The sequence below is a fragment of the Eurosta solidaginis genome, chromosome 1 (genome assembly GCF_040869045.1).
Source record: "Eurosta solidaginis isolate ZX-2024a chromosome 1, ASM4086904v1, whole genome shotgun sequence".
Taxonomy (NCBI): domain Eukaryota; kingdom Metazoa; phylum Arthropoda; class Insecta; order Diptera; family Tephritidae; genus Eurosta; species Eurosta solidaginis.
The window spans coordinates 88,548,756-88,566,156 of record NC_090319.1 but is presented as its reverse complement, the minus strand read 5'-3'; the positions used below and the strand labels follow the sequence as shown (position 1 = coordinate 88,566,156).

The 17,401-nt window shown below is 40.3% G+C and overlaps 1 protein-coding gene across 1 annotated transcript in view; it reads left to right on the top strand.

Moving 5' to 3' along the window:
* Positions 1–17,401, top strand: part of rdx (BTB/POZ and MATH domain-containing protein rdx) — a 559,722-nt gene that overhangs the window by 81,879 nt on the left and 460,442 nt on the right. The window contains exon 2 of the mRNA XM_067759030.1: positions 11,931–11,995. The gene's annotated coding sequence lies outside the window, so the exon portion shown is untranslated. The remainder of the gene's footprint in view (positions 1–11,930; positions 11,996–17,401) is intronic.

Below are 17,401 nucleotides of genomic sequence, written 5' to 3'. Positions count from 1 at the left end.
ACGCGTGAAAAATTTTGATGCGATAAACGCGAGCAATATTTCAATGAGTTTTCAAAAAAAAAATTCAATTCTCAAAACCATATTTGACAAGGAATGATGGGAAATCGTTCCCATGTACATACATTTTTTCAGCTCATAAATGAAGAAATAGAAATAAACTTGTTGTTGTTGCTGTTGTAGCGATAAGGTTACTCCCCGAAGGCTTTGAGGGAACTTGGGGTCACCAGAGCCTCGTCTGTTAGAGAAACGGGATTCGTCGCTCGAAGGTGAGGTTGAAAATTGAGTTTGGAGAAGCTATATATTACGCTGACAACCTGAAAAGGTTGCGCTACACAACCCCTTAAATCTGGTATTTTAGGATCCTCTTACAACAGGTATACCTACCGCGGGTATATTCTGACCCCCTAACCCGCTGGGGGTTAAATAAACTTGTCATTTTGTTGAATATTTAAATTTTCAATGAGGAGTTTTTCTGAGCTCTCCTTTTCATAAACTCGTCTGTACTTTTTATTTGAAAATTTTAAATAAACTATTCGCTCGTATCCTTTTATTATCCTTATTATGAATCCAAAAACAACGAGATCCTGGAACATTATTTACGCAAATTGCGCATTTCCCTTATAAATTTAATAATCCCGCAATTTTAGAAAATTTTTCGGGATTGAATGCACTAGTAGATATGTATATACATTAGGGCGGGTCGATTTAAAAATCGCTCATTGCTCTGTGAAAATCGTATTCTAGGCATTTCGCAGATTTTTTCATGTTAAGTGCAAAACCGGTGATTTTTTGAAATGTTTGTATGGTGATCCCCAGGGGGGTTCCAGGGGGTGTGCCACTGGCATCGGTGGGTAGGGCCTCCAAAGTTAGTGGGGGTCGGTCATACATTTGGACTCGATTGGAGCACTCTAAATGGGTCAAAGTGGGATTTTTCAAAATTTGCCCCTACCCAAAAGTTCGACTCAAATTGGGGGACACCAGAATTCGTTTTAGAGGTATGGTTCCTTCGGCAAAGTTTCTTATTTTGATCCCTAGAATATGAATTTCACAGAGCAATGGGCGATTTTTTTGCCTTCCCACAAATCGACCCGGCCTAATATACATATGTCTTTCATATGTACGTAGTAATATTATGTGCATGTGCCAAAAGTTAATAGACATAATACATGAGGATACATAATACTTGCACCTAAAAGTATGCAATATTTAATAAATTCAAAAGAATAAGCGACAAAAGAAAATAAAGTAGGCAGCAATAAAAGGTGAAATAGAAATATAATAAATGAAAAGAAAAAATCGAATTGAAAAAATGGAGAAAATGTTAATAACAGAAAAGAAAAGACGACCGAAAATTTTAAAATAGTGCAAAAAAAAAAACAAAATCGAATGAAAGAAGAAAGCCAGAAATGAACAAGTAAGGAAGGCTAAGTTCGGGTGTAACCGAACATTACATACTCAGTTGAGAGCTATGGAGACAAAATAAGGGAAAATCACCATGTAGGAAAATGAACCTAGGGTAACCCTGGAATGTGTTGTTTGTACGATATGGGTATCAAATGAAAGGTGTTAATGAATATTTTAAAAGGGCGTGGGCCTTAGTTCTATAGGTGGACGCCTTTTCGAGATATCGCCATAAAGGTGGACCAGGGGTGACTCTAGAATTTGTTTGTACGATATGGGTATCAAAAGAAAGGTGTTAATGATTTTTTTAAAAGGGCGTTGGCCTCAGTTCTATAGGTGGACGCCTTTTCGAGATATTGCCATAAAGGTGGACCAGGGGTGACCCTAGAATTTGTTTGTACGATATGGGTATCAAATGAAAGGTGTTAATGAGTATTTTAAAAGGGAGTGGGCCTTAGTTCTATAGGTGGACGCCTTTTCGAGATATCGCCATAAAGGTGGACCAGGGGTCACACTAGAATTTGTTTGTACGATATGGGTATCAAATGAAAGGTGTTAATGAGTATTTTAAAAGGGAGTGGGCCTCAGTTCTATAGGTGGACGCCTTTTCGAGATATCGCCATAAAGGTGGATCAGGGTTGACTCTAGAATGTGTTTGTACGATATGGGTATCAAATGGAAGGGGTTAATGAGCATTTTAAAAGGGAGTGGTGGTAGTTGTTTAGGTGGTCGCCTTTTCGAGATATCGGCATAAAGGTGGACCAGGGGTGACTCTAGAATTTGTTTGTACGATATGGGTATCAAATGAAAGGTGTTAATGAGTATTTTAAAAGGGAGTGGGCCTTAGTTCTATAGGTGGACGCCTTTTCGAGATATCGCCATAAAGGTGGACCAGGGGTCACACTAGAATTTGTTTGTACGGTATGGGTATCAAATTAAAGGTATTAATGAGGGTTTTAAAAGGGAGTGGTGGTAGTTGTTTAGGTGGTCGCCTTTTCGAGATATCGGCATAAAGGTGGACCAGGGGTGACTATAATGCGTTTGTACAATATGGGTATCAAATGAAAGGTGTTAATGAGTATTTTAAAAGGGAGTGATCCTTAGTTCCATAGGGGGACGCCGTTTCGAGACATCGCTATAAAGGTGGACCAGGGCTGACCCTAGAATTTGTTTGTACGATATGGGTATCAAATGGAAGGGGTTAATGAGCATTTTAAAAGGGAGTGGGCCTTAGTTCTATAGGTGGACGCCTTTTCGAGATATCGCCATAAAGGTGGACCAGGTGTGACTCTAGAATGCGTTTGTCAATATGGGTATCAAGCGAAAGGTGTTAATGAGTATTACAAAAGGGCTTGGGGCTTAGTTCTATAGGTGGACGCCTTTTCGAGATATCGCCATGAAGGTGGATCAGGGTTGACTCTAGAATGTGTTTGTACGATATGGGTATCAAATGAAAGGTTTTAATGAGTATTTTAAAAGGGCGTGGGACTTAGTTCTATAGGTGGACGCCTTTTCGAGATATCGCCATAAAGGTGGATCAGGGTTGACTCTAGAATGTGTTTGTACGATATGGGTATCAAATGGAAGGGGTTAATGAGCATTTTAAAAGGGAGTGGGCCTTAGTTCTATAGGTGGACGCCTTTTCGAGATATCGCCATAAAGGTGGATCAGGGTTGACTCTAGAATGTGTTTTGTACGATATGGGTATCAAATGAAAGGTGTTAATGAGTATTTTAAAAGGGCGTGGGGCTTAGTTCTATAGGTGGACGCCTTTTCGAGATATCGCCATAAAGGTGGACCAGGGGTGACTCTAGAACTTGGTTGTAGGATATGGGTATCAAACGAAAGGTGTTAATGAGTATTTCAAAAGGGAGTGATCCTTAGTTCCATAGGGGGACGCCATTTAGGGATATCGACATAAAGGTGGATCAGGGTTGACTCTACGGTATGGGTATCAAATTAAAGGTTATAATGAGGGTTTTAAAAGGGAGTGGTGGTAGTTGTTTAGGTGGTCGCCTTTTCGAGATATCGGCATAAAGGTGGACCAGGGGTGACTCTAGAATGCGTTTGTACAATATGGGTATCAAATGAAAGGTATTAATGAGGGTTTTAAAAGGGCGTGAGGCTTAGTTCTATAGGGGGACGCCGTTTCGAGATATCGCTATAAAGGTGGACCAGGGGTGACCCTAGAATTTGTTTGTACGATATCGGTATCAAATGGAAGGGGTTAATGAGCATTTTAAAAGGGAGTGGGCCTTAGTTCTATAGGTGGACGCCTTTTCGAGATATAGCCATAAAGGTGGACCAGGGGTGACTCTAGAATGCGTTTGTACAATATGCGTATCAAATGAAAGGTGTTAATGAGTATTTTAAAAGGGCGTGGGGCTTAGTTAAATAGGTGGACGCCTTTTCGAGATATCGCCATAAAGGTGGACCAGGGGTGACTCTAGAATGCGTTTGTACAATATGGGTATCAAATGAAAGGTGTTAATGAGTATTTTAAAAGGGAGTGATCCTTAGTTCCATAGGGGACGCCGTTTCGAGATATCGCTATAAAGGTGGGCCAGGGGTGACCCTAGAATTTGTTTGTACGATATGGGTCTCAAATGGAAGGGGTTAATGAGCATTTTAAAAGGGAGTGGACCTTAGTTCTATAGGTGGACGCCTTTTCGAGATATCGCCATAAAGGTGGACCAGGGGTGACTCTAGAATGCGTTTGTACGATATGGGTATCAAATGAAAGGTGTTAATGAGTCTTTTTAAAAGGGAGTGGGCCTTAGTTCTATAGGTGTTCGACTTTTCGAGATACCGTTATAAACGTGGACCAGGAATGACTCTAGAATAAGTTTGTACGATATGGGTATCAAATGAAAGGTGTTAATGAGTATTTTAAAGGGTCTTGGTTCTATAGGTGGACGCCTTTTCGAGATATCGCCATAAAGGTGGACCAGGGGTGACTCTAGAATGTGTTTGTACGATATTGGTATCAAATTAAATGCACTAATTAGGGTTTTAAAAGGGAGTGGCCCTTAGTTGTATATGTGAAGGCGTTTTCGAGATATCGACCAAAATGTGGACCAGGGTGACCCAGAACATCATCTGTCGGGTACCGCTAATTTATATATATATGCAAGCCACGAACAGTATTCCTGCCAAGATTTCAAGGGTTTTTTTATTTCGCCCTGCATAACTTCTTCATTTTATTCTACTTAATATGGTAGGTGTCACACACAATTTAACAAAGTTTATTTCTAAAGTTATATTTTGCGTCATTAAACCAATCCAAATACCATGTTTCATCCCTTTTTTCGTATTTGGTATAGAATTATGGCATTTTTTTCATTTTTCGTTATTTTCGATATCGAAAAAGTGGGCGTGGTCATAGTCGCATTTCGGCCATTTTTTATACCAATACAAAGTGAGTTCAGATAAGTACGTGAACTGAGTTTAGTAAAGATATATCGATTTTGCTCAAGTTATCATGTTAACGGCCGAGCGAAGGACAGATGGTCGACTGTGTATAAAAACTGGGCGTGGCTTTAACCGATTTCGCCCTTTTTCACAGAAATAAGTTATCGTCCCAGAATCTAAGCCCCTACCAAATTTCACAAGGATTATTTTTGTTCGACTTATAGCATTAAAAGTATCCTAGACAAATTAAATGAAAAAGGGCGGAGCCACGTCCAGTTTGAAATTTTCTTTTATTTTTGCATTTTGTTGCACCATATCATTACTGGAGTTGAATGTTGACATAATTTACTTATATACTGTAAAGATATTAAATTTTTTGTTAAAATTTGACTTAGGAACCTACATACCAAATTTCATCAAGATACCTCAAAATTTACTCAAGTTATCGTGTTAAGGGACGGATGGACGGACATGGCTGAATCAAATTTTTTTTCGATCCTGATGATTTTGATATATAGAAGTCTATATCTATCTCGTTTCCTTTATACCTGTACAACCAACCGTTATCCAATCAAAGTTAATATACTCTGTGAGCTGTGCTCAACTGAGTATAAAAAGACCAGCGGAATGAAGGAGAGAGAAAATAAAAGATGATATTGTAACGATTTTACTGCAATTCCCCTTATTTGCAATTTTCTGCCAACGTTCGTATCGCTAAACTGTTGAATAAATAACTCCAATATTGAATAATGGAAAAATGCCCTTTATTAAAGTACTTCACAATAACACTTATACTTTGCAACGAACAGCTTGCTTAATAACCAAACTGATTGATAGCTCAAATGAAAACTGACATCTTCTAGGCGCTTCCATTTCCAGAATCTACTAATTGCCATTAGCTCTCAAACTTCTCAGCTGTAACTACAATTGCACGATTTTATAGCTTCTCTCATTGCAAATTTTTTGGAGTATCTCAGATATATGCATGTGTCTGTGCTTTGATTCTCCGCTGCTCGTATACGTACATGGTACATATGTGTAGACGCAATTATTGTTTCGTTTATGTACATAGATACATAATGATTGAATTATTGATGTGAATTCACGTCACTGCTTAGCATCGGCTTAGAGATAGCAGCACCCCTTAGTTTTGCTAATATTCGTAACACTCGTCCCGATCAGACAAATCTCTCGATCTAAACGCTGCTAGCATCGCCAAATGTACCACTCTTCTATTTCATGATTTCCCAATTGCTTGTATGCAGTAGATGACATCCCTGATGGTCTTCACAACTCTGTACGGGCCTTCTCAACTGCACCGATATTTGGATGGAACACCTTTCCGCCGGTGAGGGTTGTATAGCAGTACCAAATCTCCCTCCCGGAAACCTTCCAAATTATTTTCCTTGTCGTACCTGTGTTTCATCTTACTACTCATTATCCTGGATCGTTCCCTCGCACTCTGTTGCTTGGCCAATAAACTACTTCGTAGAGCTTGCGCTTGACGGATTGGCTTCGCATAATCAGTATCGTTCCCACGTTTCACAACAGTAGTGCGCTCCGGCTTGAAACTACCGTCGCATTCTTTCTCGGAAATTCGTTGCTTCGTTTTCCTGCGTCTTTTAGGTTTGGTCAATGCCAGTGTTTCTCTCGCAGGTAACTACTTTTGATTTTGCTTTATTTGGCCCATTCGACCTATTAACCTTTGCCTTTGACTTCCGTGGTTTTTGTCGAGTCTTCTCCACCAGTACTCGATTACTACTGAATCCTTTCTGCAAATTGAAGTTAAGTGGTATATCCTGGTTCTTATAACGCATCACCCTTTTCTGCATATCGATCTTGATGTCATGGTCAACCAAGAAGTCCACTCCCAATATGACTTCTTCAAAGATCTTCGCCACAACGAATTTGTGTAGAACCGTGACCTTTCCAATCAAGACTTCACATATCACTTCTCCCTGAATTTGGTTATACTCGCCAGTGACCGTACGCAACCTTGCTCCAGGTAACGGTTTTACTCTCCTGTTGACTAAATCAGATCGAATCAAGGAATGAGATGCGCCCGTATCTACACGCTCCTTGCCATCCACATTCCCTCTGACGGTAAGACTGCTTGATTTCCTTTCAATTTGCGACACAGATATCACAGGACATTCAATAGCTGGATCTAGCTCTCGATCTCTACCTCTTACTCGCTCTTGCTCATCTCCCCCAGCTTTGCGTTTACGGCCACCCACATTGTTGGAACTATTAGGACCAAGATCGCAATGACGCGCAATGTGACCGGACTTCCCGCATTTGAAGCATTTGATAACTTTTTCACTCCGCTTTTGCGATCCTTTCAACGCCTCCAATATTGCGTCTACCCATTCTGGCCTTTCTACTTCCACACGGCGTACTTTGAAAACTGGCTTACACAGAACCGACGCTGTTTCCTGAATCAGAGCTTGTGACACCGTTTCTGCGAATGTTGGCTTTGGGTTTGCGTATGTAGCTCGCTTTGTTTCGACGTCCCGTATGCCATTTATAAAGCTCTGAATCTTTACCCTTTCAGTGTATTCCACGGGTGCGTCCGCATTCGGTAAATGTGCTAGCCTTTCAATATCCGACGCAAACTCTTGCAATGTTTCACCAGGCCTCTGGAAGCGGTTCAGCAGCTCCATTTGGTATATCTGTCTCCTATTCTCAGTTCCGTATCGTCTCTCTGGAGCGCCCATCAATGCCTCATAACAGTTCCGTTCGTCCTCTGGAATGGTTTTTAAAAGCTCAGCTGCAGTCCCTTTCAACGCCATGAATAGTGCAGCAACTTTATCTTCCGCATTCCAGTTGTTCACTGCTGCCGTCTTCTCAAACTGAATCTTAAACACCTGGAAAGGAACAGAACCGTCAAAGGATGGTGTTTTTACCTTTGGATTACTCGCTGAAACAGCTGGCGATTCATTTGCCACTCCTGTATACGACCTCTCAAAGCTTCTATCTCGGCATCAATTTTGTCCTCGAGCTGCACAATTTTTGTATCCTGTCCTTCCAGCTTTGATGTTACCCTTATCTCCTGTGCCTCCAGCTGCGAGGATATGCGGGCCTCCTGTGCTTTCAACTGCTCAGCCAACTGAGATGTCATATATGTCTTTTGCTCTTCCAGTTGAGTTCCCATCTTGGATGTAATCTGTGTCGACATTTCTGACATACGCGTTTCTTGTGCTTCAATCCTCGATGTTATGCGTGTCTCCTGCGATTCCAGTTGAGATGACATTTGTGACGACATTTCTGAAATGCGTGCCTCCTGTGCTTCCATCTTGGATGTTAAACGTGTCTCCTGCGATTCCAGCTGAGATGCCACTGTCGATGATTGAGCAGTTATTGCAGCCAATATCATGTTCAAGTCTGTGCTCGTAACTGTCTGCGATGTTTCGTTTTTCTCTTAAATTTTTGTTGTTGTCTCGTCCCCATCAGGATAAAAGACAAACTCGTCCACATCAATTCCTTGCGATTCCATTACCTCTCGTAGCCGTGCTTGAAGTTCGATCTTATTATTGCCGGTTGTTATTAATCCACGGTTCTCCAACTCCTTTTTCAGTTGCTGGATCTTCAATTCACTGAACTTTGCCATGTCCTTGTTGTCCGCTGGAATTTATTCAACAATTCCTCTTCTGACACCAATTGTAACGATTTTACTGCAATTTCCCTTATTTGCAATTTTCTGCCAACGTTCGTATCGCTAAACTGTTGAATAAATAACTCCAATATTGAATAATGGAAAAATGGCCTTTATTAAAGTACTTCACAATAACCCTTATACTTTGCAACGAACAGCTTGCTTAATAACCAAACTGATTGATAGCTCAAATGAAAACTGATTTTCAAAATAATACTGATATGGCTCGCTAGATAGCATCTTAATCGAAACTGCTTGATAGCCCAAATCAAACTGAATTTCAGCGCCTCTACATTTACTGCCTTTTATACTCTCTGATTTCAACGTTCGCTTCTCTAGGTGCTTCCATTTCCAGAATCTACTAATTGCCATTAGCTCTCAAACTTCTCAGCTGTAACTACAATTGCACTATTTTATAGTTTCTCTCATTACATACTTTCAGGAGCATAGATGAATGGATTTGCAACTCTTTATTTCGAGAGAGCGCTGTCAAAATGCACATTTTTTATAACATTTATCACTGATGCCACTCCAAACAAAAATGAATAGATCTGAAAATGGGGATTTTTGACATACATTTTGGCGATTATAGTTTCAAGCATTTAATAAAACGATAGTCGTAAAATATTTATTTCCTTAAGTTATTTTACAATAATACGACTAGTTAGAGTTAAATATAACCAAATCTAAGTAAAACTAACATTTCGAATAAATTAATTAGACAAATATTGTAACGCATTTAACTCGCAGTGAAAACCATATTTTCTTTTGAAATTTCAGTAAATCGACCTATGATATAATAGTTAACATTATTTAATGGATGGGGCTTATCCTACATGTCTGGCGTTCCAGGTTCTGTGATAAAAATGGACTGGTTGCATCGGGAGTTCATATTTACAAAACCTGTTTTTGGTGATAACTTTTAAATGAGAAATAATATTTACCCTCCGCCTTCGTACTAATAATACTTACACTAAAACAAGTATTCTTATCCTTTTTCCCATAATTTTTGAACGCTAGGTCAAACGTTGTAGGTCAAACTAAAGTTTACCAACATTTTTGGCACGTTTTTCGTTTTGGCTGGCACATTTTTTGTTCTGGCACCCGCTTCAGCTGGCGCGAGGGATTTATCTGTAATTGTTGCCAGCAACAAATAGAAGATAAATCCCTCGTGAGAGCGAAAATATGAGAGCGTAAACAAAAGATTCGTATCAATCTAATCTATGTTCAGGAGTATCTCAGATATATGCATGTGTTTGTGCTTTGATTCTCCGCTGCTCGTATACGTACATGGTACATATGTGTAGACGCAATTATTGTTTCGTTTATGTAGATACATAATGGTTGAATTATTGATGTGAATTCACGTCACTGCTTAGCATCGGCTTAGAGATGGCAGCATTCCTTAGTTTTGCTAATATTCGTAACAATATGAAGAAAAACAGAACAAAATTAAAAAAAAGAAATAAAAATATAAAAAATAAAATGAAAGAAGAAAACGATAAAGTAAAATGATAAAAATGGACAAATACCAAATTATAAAGTCAAAATGGTAAAATAAAACAATTCAAAATGAATAAAAACCAAAACCTTTCTTAAACTAAAGCCAAGTAAAGTATAAAAAATAATTTAGAAGTATTAAATAAAACAGAGAAAGTAAAAAGTAAAACCAAAGAAATCTAAGTACAAAAAATAATAAAAAGGGGAAAAAATAAATACAAAATGAAAAGGAATATAAAATAAAAAAGGAAAAGAAATAAATAAAAAAGGAAAAAAAGGAAAAAAAAAAAAAAAAAAAATGAATAATGAAAGGAAAAATCACTAAAAAGAAGGAAAACAAAACTTAGTGAATTGAAACGAAATATAAGTAAGAAATTGAAAAAAATTTTATATTAAATTATTATTTTATAATTTTATATAAATACTAAAAAGAAAACAAAAAAGCAAAAAAATGAATAGATAAAAAAATACCAAAAGGTAAAAAAAAATAAAAAAAAAAAAAAATAAATAAATAAATAAAAAAAATTAATAAATAAAAAAATTACAAAAAAGTAAAAAAATAAATACAAGAAATAATAAAATACAAAGAAATAAAAATTAAATTAAATAGAAGCAGTTGAAAAATTAATTAATACATAGGAAAACGGAAAAAAATGCGTAGAAAAAATATAACAAATAAAACAGAAGAAACAGGTAAAATCGTCCCGAATTGGATTAGGCCTAAGTTAGAAGGGGGTTTCCTTGTACAAAATATCTAAGAATCATTCTAACAATAAGTTGTCATTAGAGCTTCACGTGCATTTAAAAAAATTCTGGGGTGTACGTGGGGCTTATCTCCCTCTCTCTCTCTCATTCCGCATCTACGGTGATTGTTAACCTACCTCAAAAAAGGAGAATGGGTATGAAGGCAATGAAGGATGAGCATAACGAGATCGGTGAAAGCAACCCCGACGGCTGCACTCTATGTCCTTTCACACATTCACCTATAGACTTGGTGGCGAGGAACATAGCGTTACCACCTACATCGAGACTCAGTACCTTGGGACAGCTTCAGCGTAGACCATACAGACATAATAGTATAGCCCCATCAAATACTGTACGAACAGGCTATCTGGTTCCTACCTTCGATTCGAAGGGGCTCCCAGAGCCACATTAGAGGTGGAAGGCTCGCGCAAGAGCGCTCATATAGCAGACGATGCGATACAGGTGTAGACCGTGGGTTTTGCGGTACACTGCAATGATCCGGAAATAAACAGATTCTACAAATAAACAGATCCCCACGGACTGGCCATTTTAACTTAACTTATACCTTTCAGACGGTGATATCTAGGTCATATAAAATTTGTTAGCACTTGGTGTAGGTTCAGGGGTTTTGAACAGACCCCTATCGACACCCCTTGAGCAACTTCAATCGGGACTAAAAGTGCTATTTTTGATGTAGGTATTAACGTCTGAAGGGATGACGCTGAAGAAAATCGTTTATTTGACTTATAACGCATACCCTAATAAACAACACGTGGCATTGATGCATACTAATAATTTTTAAGCATGTATTAAATCTTTATTTATTAACATAGTGCATGTTAACAATACATTGCAACCCGGTGCGTGAGTGGCTCGGGGATTACATTTGGGAGCAAGAGCATTCACACATTTTTTCCTGGTATTCGTACGCTTTAAAATCGAGTTATAGTTTTTCATATAAGTGTCTATTGTATTGTATAAATAAATAAAAAATATAAAGCTGAACTTACATTTAAATCGCAATAAAATGTAACAACATAATTCAATAAAATCGTACATTGGTAATTTAAAAAGTATACGTCGTTTTATCAATACGACGTATAGTACATTACATCACATTATTTAAGTAGTTATATTTGAATATTCGCTTTGTATTGACTTTATCTATCTAGGCAATAATGAAGAAATGTTTTAAAATCATTTTCTTGTTTCATTTTAGCCTCTACTGATCATTGCGGCTCAATCCGTAACCCTTCGTGCCCTTAGGGTCTAACTTTTAAACAGGTGAGTCGATAATCCAAACTTAACTGATGTCTTCGTTTACTGTTTCACATTAATCACGAACGTAAAGGATTTCTGTTAAAATGATACTCCGTGGCAAACTGATCTCGAATATTTTGCAAAACTATTATTTATGTTCCGTATTCAGAAAGGTTTAGGTGAGTGTTACGAATATGTCAAGTTCATTGCCGGATACAAACTGCTTCGGTAGCCCCTTTTTGGTACCAGCATGTCTTACGTGCGTATATTCTTTAACTTAAAGCAACTGATGGGAGCGCGGGTTTATAATATTGGATGTCTCATCGTCTAGATAAATGTCTACCCGATCCACTGGAATCTCAACATAATAGGGTTATTGAACACACTGAACCGAACATAACAGCATCAATAGTTCTTACTTCTACAAATAAAAAATGCCAGCTGTTCTTTATCCGTCATCACCTGCGGGGGGCAAAGAGCAGTAAAGCGCGAGTGCTAAATACATTCCAGCCCGAAGTACATATATAAAATCAAGTAAAGAAACAAAAGTGACAAACAAACCCCTCAGTCAATTATAAACAGTTTGTTTGTATACCTCCAAATTCGCAACTAAAATCGCTATAAATTTCACATAATTAAAGTGCATGTCATCGACAATTTCGAATCTCGTATAAAAACCGGCATAAGTTGGCATTAAGAGTCAATACATTTTATGTTTCGTGTAATTAAACGGCGACAACATTAATAAACAGAGCTAACCTTTTGTTTATTTCTTACTATTAAATTTCCACATATGTGGCCTATCAGTCGCACCAGACTTCTTGATTTTGGCTGACGCTTGTTGTTCTTGTGCTGGCCATAACGATTTATATGATATCAAATGTATGGCATAGTGGACCACTTTTTGCTAAATGTACGTAAAAACACTTATAACAAGTAAGGGTATCTAAATTCGGGTGTAACCGAACATTATATACTCAGCGCGAGCTTTAATACTCAGCATGAGCTTCAATTGCATCACACATTTAAAAAAAATGTATCGCTATTTCCTCTTACAATAAAACTTGTTAAGTAAACTACTGTAACGAATTTAGGGAAATTCTGCTTATTAGAAACCTTCTGCTAACGTTCGAATCGATAAACTGTTGAATAAATCACTCCAATGTTCAGTATTGCAATATGGTCTTTATTTAGTATACTTGGGAGTAGTGCAATTATACTTCTATATCACGTACTTAACAACAGCGTGTTTAAAGGAAACTGCTTACTGACTACTCAGCTTGCGCTGCTTTTATACTCTCCGTTGCTTCATTCGCATATTTCTACTAAAGTCTAGGCGTTTCGCCTTCTTGAACTTCTGTATCTCCTGCTTGGTAATTGAGCTACATATATGTGTGTGTATGTGTGAAGAACAACTTCGGCTGATGGCTACATCTGTGTGAGTGACGTATCTCCTCGTTGCCTTGTACATAAGTGTGGCTAGCTTCATGTTTTTGTTGTTGCGTGATTATTATCTAGCCTAGTGATGTCAATATCTTAGCCCAAACCTCGATATTTTTTAGAATACAAGTGTAATAAATTTAACTAACACGTATTAAATTAGCATTAATTATTGTTCAATTTAGTACGATCTCGTTTTTTAATTGGGCTGAGAAGGCTGGGCTAGCTTAAGATACCTTTCAAAATCTTTTATGTAAAAGTAGGCATGGTCATTAGCCGATTTCGTTACTTTTTCTTTGAAGCATTCCTTATATTAAAAGCAAGCCGAATATTGTTATGATAGGTTTAACGGTTTTTGATTTATGATTAATAATATTTGTAAAATCGATTTTATCACAAACAGGTTGTGCCATGCCCATTTTCAAAAAGTTTTTAAAATTTGTATCAAGTGTCTTAATATCAGTCCGAACATAAAATTTCAACATTCTTGGTGTATTATTTACTAAATAATCAGTTTTTTGTGTTTTTCAAAATGTTATAGTATATAAAAAAAGTGGGCATGGTTATCATCCGACTTCCATTTTCCCTCACTAGGGTAGGCACCTTATCGTTGGTGTGAGGGCTTAGCCGAACTCCATAGCGCCCGACTATGAGGCGGAGCTGGTTAGGACTGACATCTACGCCGTTTCGCCTCATACGAGGGCGGCGGGATATCGGTGACCAAGAACTGCCAGCCCCCTAATCCAGGGTGTTATGCGGACCGTGCCTATTGGACGATTTGCAGCCAGGGGATAAATTCGGCTGTATTCGAACGGAGCCTTCCCGATACCGGGCCACCTCGGGAAGTATTAATGGCCTTACCACAGCAAGGGGCGCTGCTGTGGCGGACGGTTCTTTCCCCGTATATAATACTGGACCGCTGAGCCCGCCTTGTCGGGCAGGTGGTCGTACGACCAAGATGAACGACTCATTAACTGACTGTAATAAGGACGATGTAAAGAGGAGGACTGAGTCGCAATCCAAGGACGACAAATACGAATTAAGCGATGCGTCGGACTCGGGGAGCGAGAGTAGTGCTGATTCAATGAACTCCGTGTTGGAGAAGCACACAAATGAAAACGGAGTAGAAGAGTGGAGAAGGGTACGGAGCAGAGGAAGTAAAAGAGCTCTCTCGCAGTACCGTGCAGCACTAAGAATTGTTCAACGCTTGGGAGCAGTGGTCGACCCAACAGAAGTGGAGATCGAGCGCTTGGAATGGGCCCATGAAGCGGTAGAAGTAGGTCGAAGGCAGTTCAAAAGATTTGCTGCGAGAAACCCTCGGTTCTGCAACCGGTACGAGGAGGAAGAACCGTCGAATGGCAGAATGAAGAGGCAACGTTCGGCGGAAGGCGACAAGCCTGCTTTCAAGAGGCAGAAAGGACCCAGTCCTAGAGCCGCGAGGCAGGGCAGTCGCATAGACAAGACAAGTAGGCCCAAAGCTGTAAGACAGATGGGCTCCAATAGCGAGGTAGGAACTACCTCGAAAGCTGCGAGTCAGAGGGAACTTCCAATTAAGGAAGTAGGAGATAAGCCAAAGGGAGATAACGCTAAGACTCCGGCTTTCTCGGAGGCGCTAAAGGGAGTTAACGCTAAGACTCCGGCTTTCTCGGAGGTGCCAAAGGGAGATAACACTAAGACTCCTGCTTTTCCCGAGAAGATGAGTGATGTGGCAAAGCAGTCACTGACTGTGGCGCTGGTTGATCGTAGCAGTCCTTTCGGACAAATGACTACTGAAAGGTGGAGATCTGTGGAAAGGGAGCTTATTAGCTTAATGCTTAAGATGATGCGGGAACAACCAAGTAATCCCCTTCCAACCTTTGATTCGGGGGGATGGTATAACGGTGTGAAGATTATAGCGTGCGACAACATCGCGAGCTTGCAGTGGCTGGAGGAAGTGGTTCCAAACCTCCAAAGGCAAGGCACGAACGCGCGGTTTGAGGTGGTGGATAAAGCGCAAATCCCCACGGTACCAAAAGTTAAGGTATGGATACCATGCGTGATGAAGTCGGAGGATACACTGCGACTTCTGCAGAATCAGAATCCGAACATACCGACACAGGATTGGAAGGTACTTATTGTATCTCGGCCTACCGAGGATGGTCAGTTCTACATCTTCCAAATAAACAAGCAGGCGGAGGATATTTTGTACACGCAGCTTGGTAAAATGTCCTTTGGCACTGGCAAAATTTACATGCGACTCAGGAAAAGAAGTCCCGAGGAAAAAACCCTAACACGCTAGAGGTGGGCGAAGTCGAAAAGGACCTCAAAAGCCTAAGGGAAAAAAGACAGGTGGAGGTCCCCGACGTCACCACGAACGTGCTAGAAGAGGACCAACCGCTAAATGGTGCTGTGACTCGCACAGAGAAACACCCTGCACAACAGTCACGAGAGGCTGAAGGGGGCCTCGAATACTCTAAACCAAAAGGGCAAGGGGAGGACGACGACGTCAAGACGAAGGTGCTGGAGGGGGACAAACAGCCCAATGGTGCTGCGAGTCCTACAGATAAACCTCCAACACAGTAAAGTGGCGTCGAGCGAACTCCTCCTAACCCTTGAGGAGGGTTCGTTTGACGTGGAGCTGATCCAGGAGCCGTGGCTCTCATTGGGAGGAAAGGTTTCTGGACTTAGCGCGCGCGGGTTTGGCGTTTACTACGCGCAAACGGAAGGACGGGTGCGAGATGAAGTAATGGTAAGGAAACAGCTGCATTCATATATGCTGCCTAATTACACCACTGAGGATCTCGTAGCGGTGGCCGTTGAGCAAAAGAATAAGCAGGCATTTATCCTGGCGTCCTGCTACATGGCCCATGCTGCGGAGGTCCCACCGATGGAGTGCAAAAGGCTAGTACAGGAGGAAGGGCGCAAAGGGCGGTTGGTCATAGGCGCAGATGCAAATGCGCACCACAATGCGTGTGGAAGAGCAGATACGAACGAGAGAGGCGAATCTCTGTTTTGTTACATCCTGCAAACCAATTTGCAGATAGCCAACAGGGGAAATGTCCCTACATACATTGGTCCAACATCCAGGAATGTTCTGGATATTACATTGAGCCCCGAGCGTGATATATCAAGGTATGATTGGATGGTTCTTGATAGACCATCCTTCTCCGACCATGCGTATATCAGCTTCAACATCCCCCAAAAGAGGGTAGAGAAGGGAGGAACCTTTAGAAACCCTAGGTCAACGAACTGGACTAAATTCCAGAAACATGTAGAAACAAAACTGGGACAACCCAAAGAGGTTGCTAATGTAGAGGAACTGGAGGAGTCGAATGAATTCCTAACAAGGACGCTTATGACTGCGTATAACAAAGCTTGCCCTCTAAGAAGATTCAGAGGAAAAGCAAAGCCGCCATGGTGGAGCAATGAGCTGAGTCTTCTAAGAAGACAGGTTAAAGAAATGTTTAAGCTCGCAAAGACCGCGGAAAGCGAAGCGTGTCGGGACGAGTACAGGCATCTACTGAGGATCTACAAGCGTGAAATTACCAGGGCGAAGAGAAACTCATGGAAAAGTTTCTGTACGGACATAGAGTGCTCCAGCGAAACAGCACGGTTGAAAAAAGTCCTAGCAAAGAGAAACATAGTCCAGGGACTAATAAAGAAAGATAACGGGGAATGGTCATGTAATAGTGAGGAATCCCTTGAGGTGCTTCTCGATACACATTTCCCATCGGGAGACGGTTTAGAGGAGCCAGCAGACATCACTCACACTCCGATCACGGAGCTAGTAGTGCCGGGCTTGGTGACCGATACCAAGATCGAGTGGGCAGTGAAGACGTTTTCTAAGTTTAAATCGCCGGGCCCAGATGGTATATTCCCGGCCATGCTACAAGTCCCAGGTAGAGGGCGGTCGTGGAATGGCTTAAAATAATATTCGATGGGTGCATACGACTGAATCATGTACCGCACTCTTGGAGAACTGCTCGTGTAGCTTTTCTACCAAAGGCGGGT